The 12473-nt window shown below is 47.6% G+C and overlaps 1 long non-coding RNA gene across 1 annotated transcript; it reads left to right on the top strand.

Annotated features, from left to right (window-relative positions):
* Nucleotides 1-6930: 6930 nt before the first annotated feature.
* LOC146174820 (uncharacterized) lies at nucleotides 6931-10501 on the top strand. Its single transcript, XR_014702397.1, has 3 exons — nucleotides 6931-7178; nucleotides 7261-7414; nucleotides 8959-10501. It is a non-coding gene; the product is annotated as an uncharacterized LOC146174820 (long non-coding RNA).
* Nucleotides 10502-12473: the final 1972 nt, after the last annotated feature.

Below are 12473 nucleotides of genomic sequence, written 5' to 3'. Positions count from 1 at the left end.
TATAGTCATTAGCACACATCGCTAAACGCTTTTACTCATTTCTAATAAATTGCGGTCATTACAGGAGGAGGGAGGAGGAGGAAACAACTTTATTTAACGCATTACATTAAGCGTTAAGAATGTCCTGGGCCAGGGTCACCAAGGCCAACTGATCTTGCAGCTGGTCAGAGGCTAACCAAGCCCGCCACGTTGGGGGAGGAGGGTGTGGAAAGTGAGGAGATTGGAGGGCGACAGGGCATGAAAAGATGCAATGCTCCAAGTTTGCATAGTGTTCTGGGCAATTTGGGCATGCAGGAGAATGTATGATTCTGTATAGAAAAGATTGGGCAGGAGTAAGCAGTGTATTTAGTTGTATGCGTCTAAGAATGCGGATTTGCGTGGTAGTGAGAGATTTATCAGAAAGAGGAAGTGTACGGAGAGTTTCTCTAATGTTGTCGTAGTGAACGTTGATTTCTTTTCTGTAGTGAAGAGTAGTGTCCCACGTTGGTGGATAAGGCCAGGGAATCCCAGGCGCCCGGTGTTGAAGTTCGCGGGCGAGGCGATGCACTACCTCATTGCCTGGGATTCCAGCGTGACCAGGAATCCACCTCAGTGTTACAGTGTGGGGACGTAGTTTGGTAAGAGCTCTGTGTAGATCATCGTGTAGTTATTCAGGAATGCGACCCGTGTGAATGGCGCGTATAGCTTGTATTGAATCAGTGTATATGGTATATCCTGAAGGGTTAGGGGGTGCTTGTGCGAGGTCTTGAATACTGGTAACTATTGGTAGGGTCTCGAGAGTCGCTGTAGGAGGAGGATCTATGTAAGGACCGAGGGTATGCGTCACTACATTGCTACAGCTCTGAATTGAGTAAGCAGCCGCTCCAACGTTAGTTCGTGATGCATCTGTGTAGATGATCGTGGAATCTGTTGGGTGAACATGGTTGGAAACGCGAGCGGAACGTCTGCCTGTGTTAGTGTCAAGTGCAACGTTTTTTGGAATGGGGATTATTCTGAGGTTATCCGGGAGCGAAGAAGGAAGGGTGATTATAGGGAGGTCTATAGGTATGAGTGCAACCTGCTGCAGTATCCAATGTCCTTGTTTGGTGCTAGAAAGACGTGCCATTTGCCGGTCGCGATGTTGTTGTATGAGGTCTCCCAGGGGCAAGAACAGCACCGTAGAGTATAGGCGCTCCGTGGACGTATGTACAGGGACGTTAAAAAGGTCGTGAAACGTTTTCCGGAAATTTTGCACGGCTTAGTTAAATGGAATCCTTGTCCTGCATCATATTGCCACCTGACGGTTCGAGGTAGCGCTAAAACGACAAAGAAGTTGGAGACTCTCGCGCGCTTCGGCTAGTTAACCCTTGTGGACTCTTGAGCTTGTGTCTTCGTGCTACCGTTTCTCGGGAACCTCTCTCTCGACTGTGTGTATCTGCCCCTGTTGCCGATACCCCTAAATCCCTGTCTTCGTGACAGTTTTGGTGGAGCCGCTGGGTAATTGTCCTCTCAATGTCGCACACCCCTCCGCGAACCAACGACACCGAGCTTTTGCCTGTGGACACGCCAGTTCATCGCGTCAGCCGGAGGAACCTGGGCCTTCCTCCCGAACACGGGCCCTTGGAGTCCACTTCAACAACGAGCCTCCGGCCAGCCACGCAAAGCACTACGACAGTCATGCAAGGTACTCCTGTTTACGTTCAAAACCCCCGAGTGCCGAAATCGTTCCATGGCACTGCGCATGAAGACGTTGAGGATTGGCTAACTCAGTTCGAACGAGTCGCATCCTTTAATCAGTGGGACGACAGCTTAAAGCTACGGAACGCCATTTTCTGCCTGGAAGACCATGCTTTGACATGGTATGAGAACCGAGAAGGCACGATAACATCATGGCCTCAGTTCCGCCGTCTTATCGAAGAGGCGTATATCAGCCTTGATAAGCGCGAACGAGCAGAACGTGCTCTACAATCTCGAAAACAGATGCCAAACGAGTCCGTCATGATGTATGTTGAGGACATGAGGAAACTATTTCGACGTGCGGATCCCAACATGTCTGAAGAGAGAAAGCTGCGCCACCTCATGCATGGGGTTAAAGAACAGCTTTTTGCTGGTCTTGTACGTAGCCCACCAACTACAGTTACCTCATTTTTAACAGAGGCGGTCACCATGGAAAAGATCCTACACCAGCGCCGCTCGGCGGTCTACGACAGCCCAATCCTCGCTACGACTGCTGCCGAGCCTCTTACAGCTGCTGTAAGAAATACTGAACAGCTCCGAGATCTTATTCGTGCGATTGTACGCGAGGAACTGCAGAAGGTTTGTGGCACGTTCCAACCCAGGGGTGATTCTCTCGCACATATGATCCGTGAAGAGATTCAGCAAGTCACGCAGCCATCTCTGCATGTTGCTGAAGCTCAAAGTACCCCTGTTCCTGATTATTCTCGTCCGACTTACGCTGACGTTCTCCGACGCCCAGTTCCCGTCCAAGCTCCGTTGTCCCCGTTACCACCAACCCAGTGCATGCCCATCCAGGAGCCAATGCAATACATTCCTGTACAGCAGCCTACGCGGTACGTGCGGCCACCGCGATCAAACTTTCGACGAACGGACGTCTGGCAGGCACCTCGGAGCCGTCGCCTTTGCTACCACTGTGGGGAACCTGGTCACATTTTCCGGTGGTGCCCTTATCGGGAACTCGGACAGGAGGGCTTTTACACCAACGCACCTAGACGCACGTTCGGACAACTACCTCGTGACATTGGAGACAACCTCGCACAAGAGAGCCTCCGGATGGCGCGCCGACGATCCAGGTCTCCATCCCCACGTCGGCAAACCGCTTCAACAACTGGCAACTTCCCGCGAGCACCTCCTGGTCGCTCGCCAAGCCCCCACCGGGAAAACTGAGTACAGCGACCTCCGGGGGCGGGGCCGCTAAATGTCAGCACAAAGAAGTCCCCCCAATGAGAACAGATGTGGATTTTGGAGCAGAAACGACAGCATTTGGTTCACGAGACCGGCTATCGCTGGACATCCCTGTGTGCATCGATGGTCATAATGTCAGCGCTTTAGTGGATACCGGAGCAGACTTTTCGATTTTGAGTGGGAAACTGGCAGCGACCCTTAGGAAGGTTATGACACCATGGTGTAGCACACAAATACGCACGGCTGGGGGGCATGTAATTACTCCTATTGGACAGTGCACGGCTAGAATCCAGATTCGTACTTCAACGTTCGTTGTCAGCTGCGTCGTTCTCCGGGAATGTTCTCGTGATTTGATTCTCGGTGTGGATTTCCTGCGGGAATATGGCGCCATCATCGATCTCCGACAGCGAACGGTCTCGTTCTCAACGGAGAAAGCGGCTGCCAGCCCCACCGATGGCCAACGTACGTGCGCCCTACGGGTTTCAGCCGAGTGTGTTTCAGTGCCTCCCCGCTCCAGCGTGTTTGTGAGTGTTGTGTGCGACGGGCTTCGTGACGGGCCGATAATAGCTGAAAGCAACCGTTCTCTTTTATTTTCTCATGGCATCTGTGCAGCTCGAAGCTTAATTATTCTCAGCAATGGTCACTCTGAGCTTCTCGTCACGAACTTCACGAATGAATCTCGCCACCTCTATCGCTCTACTGCCATCGCTTTCGGCGAACTGTTAAATGAAGTTTCTGAATGTTTTGCGTTTGACGTTATCGATACTCCCAGTGTTCTAGACCGCATCGATGTTAGCAGTGACCTTTCTTTCTGTCAACAACGCGCCCTGCGTGCCCTACTGCTGGAGTACGCCCCGTGCTTTGCCTCATCATCGAAAGTCCGGCAAACTTCTATCGCCAAGCATCGCATCATAACGTCTGACGATGCCCGACCTATTCGACAGCAGCCGTACCGTATTTCGGCCAAAGAACGTGAGGCAATTCGGACACAAGTCCAGGAAATGCTTAATGATGATGTTATTCAGCCGTCTAAAAGTCCGTGGTCGTCGCCCGTCGTGTTGGTTAAGAAAAAGGATGGCACGCTGCGTTTTTGCGTTGATTACAGGAAACTGAATGACATCACAAAAAAAGATGTATATCCGTTGCCCCGTATCGACGATTCACTCGATCGACTTCGCAACGCCAAGTTCTTTTCCTCAATTGATTTAAAAAGTGGTTATTGGCAGATAGAAGTGGATGAGCGCGATCGGGAAAAGACTGCCTTTGTGACACCCGATGGCTTATATGAATTTAAAGTATTGCCTTTCGGTCTGTGTTCAGCGCCAGCGACGTTCCAGAGAATGATGGACACCGTACTTGCTGGTCTTAAATGGCAAACCTGTTTGGTTTATTTGGACGACGTCATCGTGTTTTCAGAAACGTTTGACCAACATCTTAAGCGGCTGCGAACGGTATTGGACGCTCTTCGCTCGGCCGATTTGACACTCAAACCGGAAAAATGTCACTTTGGATATCAGCAGCTAAAATTTCTCGGTCATGTGGTTAGCGCTGACGGTGTCCGGCCTGACCCTGATAAAACAGCCGCTGTAGCCAATTTTCCCATCCCTACCACGAAGAAAGCAGTCCGACGTTTCTTGGGCCTGTGTGCGTACTATCGCCGTTTCATTGCCGATTTTGCCAAGATTGCAGAACCTTTGACGCGCCTGACACGTGATGACGTCCCGTATGTCTGGTCTTCCGAGCAGCAGGAGGCATTCACCGAGCTGCGCCAACGGCTGCACAACCCTCCCGTTCTTGCACACTTCGATGAGGACGCTGCCACCGAAATTCACACCGACGCCAGCAATGTCGGTCTGGGTGCTGTTCTGGTCCAGCACCAGCAAGGCGAGGAAAAAGTGATCGCTTATGCCAGCCGCACCCTTTCTCGGGCAGAATCAAACTATTCAACTTCTGAAAAGGAGTGTCTCGCCGTCGTTTGGGCCACAATGAAATTCCGACCTTACCTCTACGGCCGTAAATTTAAAGTTGTGACAGACCATCATGCTTTGTGTTGGCTAGCTAGTCTTCGAGATCCATCAGGACGTCTTGCACGGTGGAGCCTTCGTATGCAGGAGTTTGATTACTCTATCGTTTATAAATCCGGACGCAAACATGAAGATGCTGACACGCTGTCTCGATCACCCGTGGAGTTGGCCCATGACAGTACGGATGAAGACGCCCATTTTCTTGGCATTATCAGTTCCTCTGATTTAAAGGCCCGGCAACGGGCTGACCCAGACCTCAAAACTGTGATCGATCATCTGGAGGGTTTCGATTCTACAGTATCTCGACTGTTTGCTAAGAACTTGTCATCCTTCTGTACGCGCGACGGAATCCTCTACAAGAAAAGCGCCGGCAACAGTGACCGAGCCTATCTTCTAGTCATCCCTGAAGATCTCCGCGATGAAATCCTTCATGCTTGCCATGATGAACCCACCGCTGGACACTTGGGCTTTGCACGCACTCTAACGAGAGTGCGCCAGGCCTACTACTGGCCCAAACTTACCGCCACCGTTCATCGATATGTTAGAGGTTGCCGCGAGTGCCAGCGACGAAAGACACCGCCATTGAAGCCAGCGGGTTTCCTGCAGCCTATTCCCCCACCGCTAGTACCATTCGACCAAATTGGTATGGACTTTCTTGGCCCTTTTCCTCTATCGTCAGCTGGCAATAAGTGGATTATCGTGGCTACAGACTATCTGACACGTTACGCGGAAACTATGGCAGTGCCACGTGCAACATCCTCCGAAGTGGCACAATTTTTCATGACGCAGATTGTCCTCCGCCATGGCGCCCCTTCATACGTCATTACTGATCGTGGCAAGGCATTTACAGCGCGTCTTGAAGAAGTTTTCCAACTAAGCCAGACACATCACCGAAAGACTACTGCTTACCATCCTCAGTCTAATGGCCTTACTGAGCGACTAAACAAAACAATAGCGGACATGCTCGCCATGTATGTCGATGTCCGGCATAAAACATGGGACGAGATATTGCCTTATGTCACATTTGCATATAACACGGCCGTCCAAGAAACAACTCGATTCACTCCGTTTCGCCTAGTATACGGACGCGATGTACAGACCATGCTCGACGCTATGCTGCCATGTGCGGCTGACGACCAGCTGCTTACCGCTGACGCAGAAGAATTCACCACCTACGCTGAGGAAGCTCGCCAACTCGCCCGTAATCACATTACAAAACAGCAAGCAACAGATGCACGCCGATATAACGACCGCCATCGCTATGTCGTGTTCCAGCCTGGTGACAAAGTCTGGGTGTGGACACCTGTCCGGCGCCCAGGCTTGTCAGAAAAACTTCTCAATCGTTACTTCGGACCTTACAGAGTGTTGCGTCGCCTCTCAGAAGTTACGTACGAGGTTATTCCAGACGGAACTGTACCGAGTTCTAGTCGTCAGTGCTCGTCTGACCTGGTGCATGTGCTTCGCATGAAGCCGTATTTTACCCGCTGAAAGTCATATTTGCCATCCGGAGCAGTTTTTTTTTCTGTGAACTTGCGGTTTTTTTTTTTCGAGGGGGGGAATAATGCCACCTGACGGTTCGAGGTAGCGCTAAAACGACAAAGAAGTTGGAGACTCTCGCGCGCTTCGGCTAGTTAACCCTTGTGGACTCTTGAGCTTGTGTCTTCGTGCTACCGTTTCTCGGGAACCTCTCTCTCGACTGTGTGTATCTGCCCCTGTTGCCGATACCCCTAAATCCCTGTCTTCGTGACAATATAATATACCTCGATTCGTTTCATCGCCCGCGTTGATTTAATAGCGACAAAAACAGAATTTCGGTTTCCTAGCGCGCGTCCTCCTCAACTCAACTGATACGTCATAGCGCTTAGCCAATGAGAAGCTCCCTTTGCCGGAGCCTGCTGAGCCAAAGTTGACCAAGCTCGGTGTATTTTAGAGGTTTTAATTGTGCCCTACTCTACGCTCACGCAGGGTTTTTTAATATGGCCGACGCATAGGTTCCTCCGTAGGTTCCAGCGTCGCTGTGCTGCTATAGTGAACTAGAATATAGTCGCTACTGTTAAAACATGGTTACATCGTGGGCTTTGAGCCTTACGCCGACGCAACTTTTCGGGTGCCAGGTTGGCGAAGATGGACCCTGCGAGCGACCGGTACAGTAACACTTGTGTCGAGAGGCCGCGGTAACCGCGGCACAACTCCGGCTTGCAGAAGCCCCGACCGCCAGCCTCCCGATCCCAGCCGTTTCGGAACTACGCATTGGTATGTATGTCCGAGTCTTGCAGCCTAGCCTACGTTTGACCGTTGCGAGAGTGCGCAATCGCTAACCGAAGCTTTCGAACAGGTGCAGCTGCGGGCGGTGCGTGCCGATGCCGACTGCTCTTGAGAGCATCTGGCGAGATCCCGGCGGCGAATTGAAGCAGCCGTCTGGGTGTTACAGATCATCCGCATTTACTCCAAATGCTTCTTGATCATGGACTGCTAGTCGAGAACACAAGGTAAGAACCTTGAGCGAAAGGCGACATAACTTGAACAAGCGGCACCTGTTTTTCATTTTCTCGAGCAAGAAATGCTGTAATGAAATCTATTGCGGAAGGCAGTGTTAATAAAATAAAGCTTCCCCTTTAACGTTACTTACCTGCGATCATCTACACTGTCTACAGTGTTGATATTGCGCCACGTTAGCGCGAACACATCGCTGGTTTTCATATTTTTCTTGTTTACGTAGAAGCGCATGAGCATGACGTTTCACCATGCAAATTACTGGTTTGCTTAATTCCATGCACGAGTAAATGAGAAAACACGCATCATCTGATAGTGCGAACTTGCTAAATGGAAAGGGCATGCACATTGATGTGAAGTAACTGGGGGGGGGGGGGGGGGGGGACGCTGTCCGGACACATTTGCTTGTTTTATTAGCCAGGTATGACCTTCAGCAAGTGCAGCACTTCAAAACATAAATACATAAGGAATGCCACAAGAAATGCAGTAAATAAGTACAAAAGCAATCTCATTTCGGAGGACTCTGTGCTAAGTGAAATTGCATGCAGTGAAGTAGCCTGTCTCCTGCGGAAGCCGTGGGAAAATGCACTAAAAAACGACACAGAAGAGAAAAACACACAGAGCAGGACTGGCTTCTGCAGACGATCACTAACTAGCCCGACAACTCTTGTTATAGCCTGTCCCCACTTGCTGCCAGAACAATCACCATACCAGCACTCAAAGTTTTATTTGCATTTTTTTTTTTTTACCCACTTGCATTAGGTGAGTGTTGTATAGTGTGCAAATATAATTAAAAAAATTGACTTCACTGATACCATCATCAACACCTGCACACAGTAAACCTCTCCAAAATGCTTTGACACTGACATTTTACATGTGCTGAAATGTAACAACCAAAAGAAAAAAAAAAGAAAGACGTTCTCCCAAAGGCCAGTACACCGAAACTTCCACAGTTTGAGTAAGTGTTGGAAATTTTACCGTTAGCAAATGAAGTTATAGAGTAGTTTTGCGGCACGTGCAGAAAGTTTGGCACGTGCCGTGTTGTGGGAAAACAACTGAGAGCTTTTGACAGAAGTGCACTTGTAGTTTATGGCTCCTTCGAATAGAATGACTCCATGCACAGAGCTGCTTAATGCATAAGTCGCATACTTAACATCTTCGTGCTATGCGGATGATATCAGCGTGGACATTGACATCGGCCACAACACTAGTATAGAGGGTGTAAGACGACTACCAGGTTTTGTCAGTCAAAAGCTGCATTGCCTTCAGGCATTATTTTGCTGCAGTAGCAAATTGTGATTGCACTGGAGTTCTAATATTGGGTGGGTCTCATTCTCTCTCAATCACCTGCAGCAGAATTCAAAGTTTGCCATACTTCCAGGGAGAATAAATTGACAGTGAAAGTTACACTGTACAGCTTCTGTTAGACGGGAATTAATTGTACAGATGCATGAATAACTTTCAAATTTGTAAAAGACCTAAATCATATTTTCATTTTGCTATGCTGAAAAGTGAATATTGCTTTTTCTCTTGTCAACAGGAGGCACCACTACATCTGCTACAGCCAGCTTGCGCACTGGCTTTGGGGATGCCTCGGCAGACATCACAGTAAAGTCCTCCCTATTTGTAATGCAAGCCAAATAAGGGAAAGGTTTCCATCTGACAGTTACACTGGTTTCCAGTTTGTGCAAGGTTTGTAGAGTCATCACCTTATTCATTCTGAAACAAGCCGGAAAATATGAGAAGAAAGAATTGCAGGACAGCTGGACTAATAACTGGAATTTTACTAAAGGATAGAGGCAAAAGAAGACTTGCACAGAGATGCACATGTAAAAAAGGCCCCAAAAGACTGTTGACCGATTTCTTAGCCAGAACAGCCTTTGCAGTATAGTGTGCCTTTGGACTTGGATCTGTGGCTTCCCTTTTGTAACTAGTGGTTCTTGACCATAAGGAATTTGCTTTCTTTAGATTTTGATTTTTTAGACCCTTTCTGCTTTCCACGCTTTCACTGCTTTGGGGGTTTTTCGTGCACATGCATTTCTGTGCGAATCTTCTTTTGCCTCTTTCCTTCAGTAACATTTCAGTTGTTAGTCAAACTTTGTCTTGTGCTCCTCTCACGTGTTTCGTCTTCTGGCTGGTTTTAAGATGAATCAGTACCAACTCATCCAGTTGTTAGTCTTGTTGATATCACTAGCCTGACTGCACCCACTGCTGGGCAAATGCTTCTCCCATATCCATCCGAATAACCCGATCCTGTGCCAGGTGCATGATTCTCGCAAACTTCCTAATTTCATCTGCCTGCCCGAGTTTCTGCCACCCCCTGCTAAACTTGCCTTCCCTTGGAATCTAAAAGACATATATAGGCTCACTTAGAATGAATTTTGTGTACTCACTCCCTTCCTTTACCTTTGACGGGTAGAATTTTTCTTCTTTTGGAACTGACCGCAGATACATCAGCTGCATCCATATGATCCCCGCAGACTTCCTAATCTCATCTGTCTGCCCGAATTTCTGCCGCCCCCTGCTACGCTTGCCTTCCCCTGCAATCTACAAGACATATATAGGCTCACTTAGAATGAATTTTGTGTACTCACTCCCCACCTATACCTTTGATGGGTGGAATTTTTTTTAGCACTGACCGCAAATGCATCATAATTGTGCAGTTGTGTATATACCTGCTTGTATAGATGTCTCTCCCATATCTATCCAAATAACCCGATCCTCTGTCAGCTGCATCCATCTGATCCCCGCAAACTTTTTATCTGCCTGCCTGAGTTTCTGCTGCCCCCTGCTATACTTGCCTTCCCTTGGAATCTACAAGACATATATAGGCTCACTTAGAATGAATTTTGTGTACTCAATCTCTAACTATACCTTTGTCGGATGCATTTTTTTTTTTTATTTAGCACTGACCTCAACACATCATGATTGTGAAGCTGTATATACACATTTGTATATTTAGGGGAGAGGAAGACAGCAAAGAAGCGTGAATAAAAGATGTCTTGCTCTAGGTCAACTTCCTTCTAGCCTAAAAATTTTGTATGCACTGATGAACCTGCGGCCAACCAATAAATTATTTTGAAAGCAACGTGTCTCTAACACTCATTTGGTAACATTAGATAATGCCCAAATGTACTACAAAGTGGTGGTCCTTGTGGCACTGACAAACCTAGATTTTCTAGTTGCCGCGTTCACCTTTACACGGCCTCGAAAAATAGTGGCTCATGGGGAATAGAAAAATCAAACCGTTTTCTGCAAAAGCTGTTTTGAAAGGTGGCCACTGTTTTCAGCATTTTGCAGTCTCATTCAGAAGCAAGCCAGCATAATCTGCAATCTATAGACATGCATACAATAATATGTGCCTTATACTTTAAAATGTACCAGACTTTAACCAGTCATAAAACAGCGTGCTGAAAAGGTATGTATTCATATTTTGTTAACCTTCGAAATACAATAAACTTCAAACTTCAGTAAAGCCTCCTTCGTTGCTGATACCCGTAGTTTGCATGAAAACATCTGCACTAGAACCTGCATGACGTTGAGTTAATTGGCCTGTTGGTTGAATATGTCACCAAAATGCTGGTAATACAATGAACTTTGTCGGTGCTGGGGTCAAGTCTAGAAATATAAAGTTGGGATGATTTAATTGTGAAACCTTGCTGCTGAATTCACTGCAGGCTAGAATGTAACAGGATTAAAGGGCAGCTGTAGACGTAAGGGCAGTCCACATTGTCACGGCATCTTATGCGTCCTAGTACACATATCTACATACCGTGCATGTTTTGCTAGTAAACAATGTAACCACAGATTTGCGAAGCTCCAAGAATGCTACACTGATGCTGTCTGAGTAGCTGCTTGTGTCGCTGAATATTGTGAAAGCCTTTTGATGGAATGAAAACTGCTTGGTGAATACTTATGCAGAGTGAGGTTGGTCAGGAGCGCAGGTGATATGTACACCCTCGCAATTTAACCATACAAGCACAGACTGTATGATACTCATACAAATTGAAAAATATAAGGGAAGAAATTGAACTGAAGACTTCGCGGTTCGACAGTCCAAACTTCTACTACATGTGCTTTGGGCTGTGTGTGCTAGCCCGCCTGCAATCTGATTGCCCGAGCCAGGAAAATGGTACACACTCTTTAACATGTACATAGAAGTGCAGGTGCTTGGGATAAACCTTGGCTGCCGCAATGCACCTCAAACAATGGCATGTTAGCCAGAATAGCAGGTTGGGCTTGTTGGTTTTCCATCCTGAGGTAACAGCGCAAAATGTAGACGGGAGCACAAGACGAGAAGACGATGAGACATTGTGTCATCTTCTCGTCTTGTGCTCCCATCCACGTTTTGCGCTGTTACTTCAGAATGTCACGTGCCTGCCCAATATCTACATAATTGTCACACGAACCACTTTGTTTGTATTTACGACTACTTGCACAACACCATTGCCACCCACTGATGATGAGCAGCTGAACAGCAGTTTTTCACGTACACTCCGCTGCCATTAATTACAAATGCTATCACGCTACGACTTCCCATACCACCCCACCCAACCTCTGTGTGTAATGACTCAACCTTTGGTGCGTTTGCATGTTCTCGGGATACTGGAGAAATCCAAGATATCAATTAGTAGATTCAAGCAACTTAATCTGACTTACATCTGGTGATAATATTACAACTCTATCCATGTATACACAGATCTGTATCACCACAAGCGTCGCCTACAATTGTGGTGATGCCGCTCAGAACATGACTCATCTTTTTTTTAAGGGCATAATTCTCCACAAACCGCTGCTGAGCTTGTACCCCCTTGGTAAGAGGCTTTCCACATCTGTGGGATTAGAAGTGGTGTGAATTCACAGTTTCAAAGCCTGCATTACAAATTTTTTGAAGTTTTTAACACCACACCCTTACCAGCCTTTGGCACTACACATCACTGAGTTCCTTATATCTACTTGTGCTCAATGCCACAAGGTAGTGCTTTAGTGGATCCATACCCACTTGCCAATTATATGCCATTATGCATGCTTTCTCCATAGACTGCATCTAAATGT

The sequence above is a fragment of the Amblyomma maculatum genome, chromosome 11 (assembly GCF_055883805.1).
Source record: "Amblyomma maculatum isolate TAMU_Amacu chromosome 11, ASM5588380v1, whole genome shotgun sequence".
In the NCBI taxonomy this organism is placed as follows: Eukaryota; Metazoa; Arthropoda; class Arachnida; order Ixodida; family Ixodidae; genus Amblyomma; species Amblyomma maculatum.
The sequence above is the reverse complement of the archived record's forward strand: the minus strand, read 5'-3'. Positions and strand labels throughout refer to the sequence as shown.